Source organism: Cydia strobilella, chromosome 18, assembly GCF_947568885.1.
Source record: "Cydia strobilella chromosome 18, ilCydStro3.1, whole genome shotgun sequence".
In the NCBI taxonomy this organism is placed as follows: domain Eukaryota; kingdom Metazoa; phylum Arthropoda; class Insecta; order Lepidoptera; family Tortricidae; genus Cydia; species Cydia strobilella.
This window is the reverse complement of record NC_086058.1, coordinates 13,606,008-13,612,716: the sequence shown is the minus strand read 5'-3', so window position 1 is coordinate 13,612,716 and position 6,709 is coordinate 13,606,008.

Here is a 6,709-nt window from a genome sequence, read left to right as displayed (position 1 = left end):
AATATATTGAATTGAATTGAATTGAATTGACTGTTTATCCTAAAATTATAAAAAATATACATTTGAGATTCTCACAATGAGCTCTTTCATTTGATATGTAACACGATATAGTTCAAATTTTTTTTTTTATTAATTTTCTCTTTTACCCCCCAAAAGTGGCCCCCGTGTTTAAAATTAATTTGTTTACGTTACATGTCCGTCTTTGGGTCACAAACTTACATATATACACCAAATTTCAACATAATTGGTTCAGTCGTTTCCGAGAAAATAGGCTGTGACAGACGGACAGACAGACAGACAGATGCACGAGTGATCCTATAAGGGTTCCGTTTTTTCCTTTTGAGGTACGGAACCCTAATAATGATGATATTCCCACGTAATGATTGAGAAAACTTCGAACTTCGAAAAATAACACATTTGTAGTAGTTTATGAAGCTAGTAGGTACTTTAATTTTATAAGTTAACTATTATTGGCATTATTTATATTTATTTATTACGGATAAAAAAACACTGTATAAAATAAACGCACTGTACGCCTCAATTTAGTACATACCAAGCTTTAGCTATAAATCTTAATCCGTCGATTTGACTTAGGTATTTATTTGTAAGAAACAGATAAAACACAAATTAACTAATTGAGGCTTGTAAAGTATAATGCATAAGGGAATATATTTTTGTTATAATTTACGACCTCCACTCACGCATGAACTACTCATATTCAAACAACAAAATATCTGCAAAAGATACACAAATAGGAGGTATAGCGCCAAATGCCGCGCGCCTCTGGGCTGTAGGTTATTCTTTGAACCTCGTTCCGCCGCAGTCGCCGCACCGAGACGAAATTCACGTACGATCGCAGTGAGCGGGGTGCGGGTACAGAGACGCTGAGACGCTCAAGGCCAAATCAGCGAGAATCGTCTTAATGTTGTTATCCATAATGACATTGTCAAGTACTGCCATAGACAGTAGACAAGATGGCGCTGGTCGCTGCTACAAAGGCTGCGTTCAGCTTATGGTTGGGCCGTGTCGTACGGCTGCGATTGTGGCCCAGAATGGTCCCGCCGGAAGATCAGCGCTGACTTTCGGGTCAGCATTATGCTGAGGCGAGACCATTTTCGTGGTAAACTTTAACTCCTACCTATTTTATAAATTCTTATAGTTTTAGTTATACTTCTGTATTAATTTTAGTTTTAAGTTTATCACGAATAAAACATTTGATTCTTGATTCTAGATAACGAAATTTTGATTTTTGTGTTTCACGGTAAGCCCTCAGACCCGAAGTTTACATCCGTTTGTAAAGTAGACTTTAATAGTAACTACTGAGAATCTGTAGACTTTAATATAATAGTAACTAGAGAATCTCAGATAAACCACTAGAATACAAAGGACTGTAGTCTTCAGTAGGTGTAATAGCGTCAACAGAATTATGTCATATTGCCACTACGATATGTGACTAATGAACAGATTTCCCATATCGGAACAATGGAGCGTAGATGTTGGCGTGTGAATGACGCTCACATCATCTCGTAAGCTTTATACATATATACATATGTCGCCATACGTCGCACGCTCATTCATAAATAAGTTAAGGCGAAGCTGTTTCAGGAGAGAATTTTTACTGAACACAGTTTTCTAGTCGTTTATTGATATAAACGTTTGATTAAAGGTTACTCGTAAAGTATTCTCGTCACAAAATATATTCCTGATACCTACCTAATATATCGTTTTTGCTTTACACTGAAATTAAAAGTAATTATTTCCCAGCTTCTTTATTTCAATAATTTTAGATCATATTTTGTAAAAGCACTATGAAAGAATTGAGGGAAAGAACGGAATTAATCAAAACAAATAGGTAAATACAATGTTAAATTCACATTCACGGGTCACTTTTGGATGAGATTAGCTCAGGACCGGGACAAGTGGCGTATTAAAAGAGAGGCATATGCTCAGCAGTGGGTGATAAAAGGCTGAAATGATAATGATGATGACAAATTGACAATAGTAAATATTAACATGTCCGCAGTAATCTACAGAATGGCCTAAAATACGTCGACAAACATTTACACAACGGCGTATTTTTATGAAATTATGTAAAAGACGTTGCCTTAGCGTATTTTTGAGCCAATCTGTGGTTATAGTGATTTCGTCGCACGTAAAGATCATTCTTCCATCCAACATGTATGTAACTTTTTCGGGTTTTTGAACTTAATTTTATGTTGGTATCAGTGTTGTTGTTATGTTCCTATAGTGAGTAAGCTTTTAAAAGCTCCTGAGGATACTCTGTGTTGGCAGTAAGGGACCTGTATTTGTCTCTTAACCTATCAATACAGCCACTTCTTGTATTCTTAAGTACCGTAAAATCTAACTGTAGTCCAAATTACGGTACACAACTTTAAAACTAAATTAAGTACCAGTACTAAAGTAATACCTAGTACCTGATACGACACGACTAATTTATCAAAAACATCATAGAAGGGAAAGTTGAAGCAAAGAGGAAGAAGGGAAGACCAAGGAGAGCGTACATGCATCTAATAAAGGAAAAACTCAACGTCGTGTCGTATCAGGCTGTCAAAGAGAAAAGGCAGAGGACCGCCAAACATGGAAATTGATCCACCGACAAGAGTTTTACTCTTAAATATAATATATGATGATGAGTATGATGACATTGATGACTAAAGTAATTTTTAGTATGCTCTGGGTGCTCTCCGTCATTTATGAAACCTGTGTTGCCTCAGTCAGAACAGTGCTTAATTCAAATAATAGTTACATCTACATTCAACCAAGATATTTTAGTTAGATCTTCAAAACTACGCAACGGATTTTGATGCGGTTTTTGTTAATAGATAGAGTGATTCAAGAGTAAAGTTTATATGTATGTACATCAGCATTGCACCCGTGCGAAGCCGGGGCGGGTCGCTAGTATACTTATAAAAGGTTGCATGCGTTCAAGAGTCGGCGTTGAAAACTTTATACTTAAGTACTTAAAACTTTATACTTAGCCTTTACAAGTTCACAGTTCAGGGTCCAGCAATTACAAGAGACATATTGATTATCACCGTCGTGAGCGAGTCGACCTCTGACAATTGTTCTGCCCAATTCAATGCCATTGTCTCCGAAGATGACCAAGTTGACCAACAAACAGGGCAATTCGAACGTACACTGATATCAGAATGACATTATTGGGCTTTATACTTTTACTAGCGACCCGCCCCGGCTTCGCACGGGTAGTTCAACCAATTTACATAAAATCTATACAAATTATACATATAAACCTTCCTCTCTCACTATAGCGATTTAAATAAACCGCATCAAAATTCGTTGCGTACTTTCAAAGATCTAAGCATACATAGGGACAGACATCCATCGAGACAGCAGGAAGCGACTTGTTTTATATATAGGTACTATGTAGTGATGATAAGGAACAAAGATAGTCGCTGCACGCTGAATGACATTGTTGGTTCGGCTTTAAAATAAAATCTTTAAAAACTGCAATAATATTTTCGAGGACGATTACGACACACCCTGAAATGCCTTTTTATGAAAATCATAGAGTAACTTATACTAGAGCGGTACTGTCATAGTAAATTTTGTAACCCCAGTAAATTCACTGCCATCTGTCGACACACTTTAAAACTAAAAATAAATATTTTTAAAAATACGATAAAATGTATTTAGATATGGATAAATGATTTTTTTTATTTGCATTAATTATTTTTATGATTTTGACCCATGTTCTTTCACTGATATGCGTTAAAATTGTTAAATAACAAACGAAACCGTCAACGCCATCTATACGAAAGTCGGCCAAAGCTAGTAGCGCCCTCTTAACGAGAATCAAATTTTCTTGATTTTCGAGGCACGTTTTTTCCTTAGACTGTATCCATCTATTACGGAGTTATATCTATCTTTGATGAAAATAAACGAAAATAAGCCTAAAAGTACCCATTCAGTTTCAACCACAAATAATCAATGTTTTGTAGCAACCCCTACTAAACTTGTGTGAGTATTATAAAAAAAAAAGCTTTGTCAAATATAAATTAAATTATAACTACCAGGGGCCCGTTTATCAAAAGCTTGTAGCTTGTAATACAAGTGGAAGTCCCTTAATAACAAAAGCCTTTAAAAAGGGACTTCCACTTGTATTACAAGCTACAAGCTTGTAATAAACGGACCCCAGTGCCCTGTTTATCAAAAGCTTGTAGCTTGTAATACAAGCGGAACTCACTTTTTGACAGCTTTTGTTAGAAAGGGACTTCCACTTGTATTACGAGCTACAAGCTTTTGATAAACGGGCCCCAGCAATCAACTGCTTATCCCGATAGAAGCTTTTAAAATTGTATAGAATATGTTTTTCGCTCCAATCTCTGCTTTGCCCACCACCACCTTTTGTACGATAAGTTTTTCTTTTGTGCAATAAAGATTAAATAAGATTAAATAAGGAATAGAATAATAATAAAAATATGGTTGTCTGTAAAGTCGGTTTACGGACGATAATTTTGGGTGATGACGTCATAAGAAAACATTGATGAAAAATTGCATACTTTTATTTATGAATTGAATTGAATTATTATCACTGTATTATCATTATTTTGTATAATACAAAGAAGGAGTTAATTGAAAAATACAAATTTTGATAAATTAAATTTATTTGTTTTTGGCCGTAACGTTACCATGCAGATCTGTTCACAACGTGAGACTTTTTCGTGAATGCTACCGGTGTTCATCGATTTATAGTTGGTCAAGCAAATCTTGTCAGTAAATAAGAACACAAAAAACTACACTCATCCCCTTCTTCTGGGCGCCAGCACCAGTGCAAGACAAAGACAGCATGACTCTCTCCGTCTACGCCCGAAATGAGACAGTCCCTTGACAAACTATATAAGACGTTATCACGTCAAAAAACAAAAAAAGTCAAACTTGAGGGCATTGTTAGGTATATGTGGTTAATCCAAATATTCCCTATATTGGATTGTATTTAAAATTAATGCATGAAATAAAGCTACACAAGATTAATAGAGAAATGTAGACAGCAATTATTTTTAGACACAATTTCCATTTTAAAACCCGTATAAAATTATAAAGAGTGGGTAATTTGAGACGTCACATGCTCGTGTTTCATATAAATTCCATAGTCTGTAGCAAAATCGTTTTGTCAGTTCGAAAAAAGAAACTGATTTGACTAGTAATCAAATACCCAATTGTAATGACAACATTCGAAATTCAAATTATTTGTCGGAAGTAGGAACGTTGTAAGGGCTGACATAAGCAATGGTTTTTAAATGGATTTTAAAAATATTGTCTTTCGATTTGATAGGGCTGATATTTATTTATTTCCGATATTTTTTCGTCTGATTTTAATAAAGTTAGATAAGTTTGAAGAGCTCCTCATTTTGGGCAGAATAAACGCGAAATCCCAGTTTGGGGTATGTAACTATGTAATCTATCGTTGGGCTACGAAAATCCCATACGTTTTCGTGACTCAGAGGAAGATTTTCTTAGGATATACGGTGAAATTGCAATTATATGGTACAGAATAGGGAATTGTATCTACTTACCAAATTTTACCGAACTCTGCCAAATAAAGGAGAAACGACAAAATAATCGGTCCACAAAAGCAGTGGTGGTATCAAAGGTATAGGCACCGTAGTGCATCATAATCATTGCAACCATGGTATTACAAGGTGTTGGTTTTTTTATTAGACAGTACATACTCGTACACATGGACCCTACTAGGGCGTGGCAACATTTTTAAAAACCTTAATTAATCACTAAGTCCCTCAAAGGGATAAGTTCGCCTTTGTACATCTTATTATTTGTACCATGTAATTTTTAGTCAGAAATGATGATATCCGCAGTAGAACTAGGGTCACCGACATAGCTCGCAGAATTGCAAACCTTAACCCTTAAATGCATAATGATGTATATATGCATCGTATATTTGATGGTCCGTGGCTCAATATGCAGCTATCCAAAATTACATTTATTACTTTTATACAGCATGACACATCTATTTCAATTTATTAAAAAGTTATACAAAAAATCATGCATTTAAGGGTTAAGTGGCAGTGGGCGGGGCACATTGCTCGCAGAACTGATGGCCGGTGGGGCCGGAAGGTTCTGGAGTGGCGTCCGCGTACTGGAAGACGAACTGCCGGTAGGCCTCCAACGAGATGGAGCGACGACCTGGTGAAGGTCGCGGGAATTCGGTGGTTGCGAGCGGCACTGGATCGGTCGGAGTGGCGAGCCTTGGGGGAGGCCTATGTCCAGCAGTGGACGTCTATCGGCTGACATGATGATGATGATGATGAATTTTTAATATGTATATTTGTACAATAAAGAGTTTACTACTACTACTACTAAGTTGTATACAATACATCTAAGTCACCTAGCAACCAAAATCATCATCTCAATTCTTTAGAAACATCGTACCACTTTCCTACATGATGTCACATATCGGGGCTAATTTCGATCCTTGTCACCGTACACTCCAGGCCACGGAAATGTCAAGGCAAATAATGCCCATCTCTAACTTAAAACCTTAATGCCACAAGTAATTTTCTTTTTACAAGCAACTACACTTTTAATTTTGAGAAAAATAAAGCTTAGAATCGTGTGAGCATTACACACATTTGAGCCAATTTGGGATTGAAGAAGATATATCATGACCACCTCAACAATAACGTGACGAAACCCAAAAATAAACACTTTT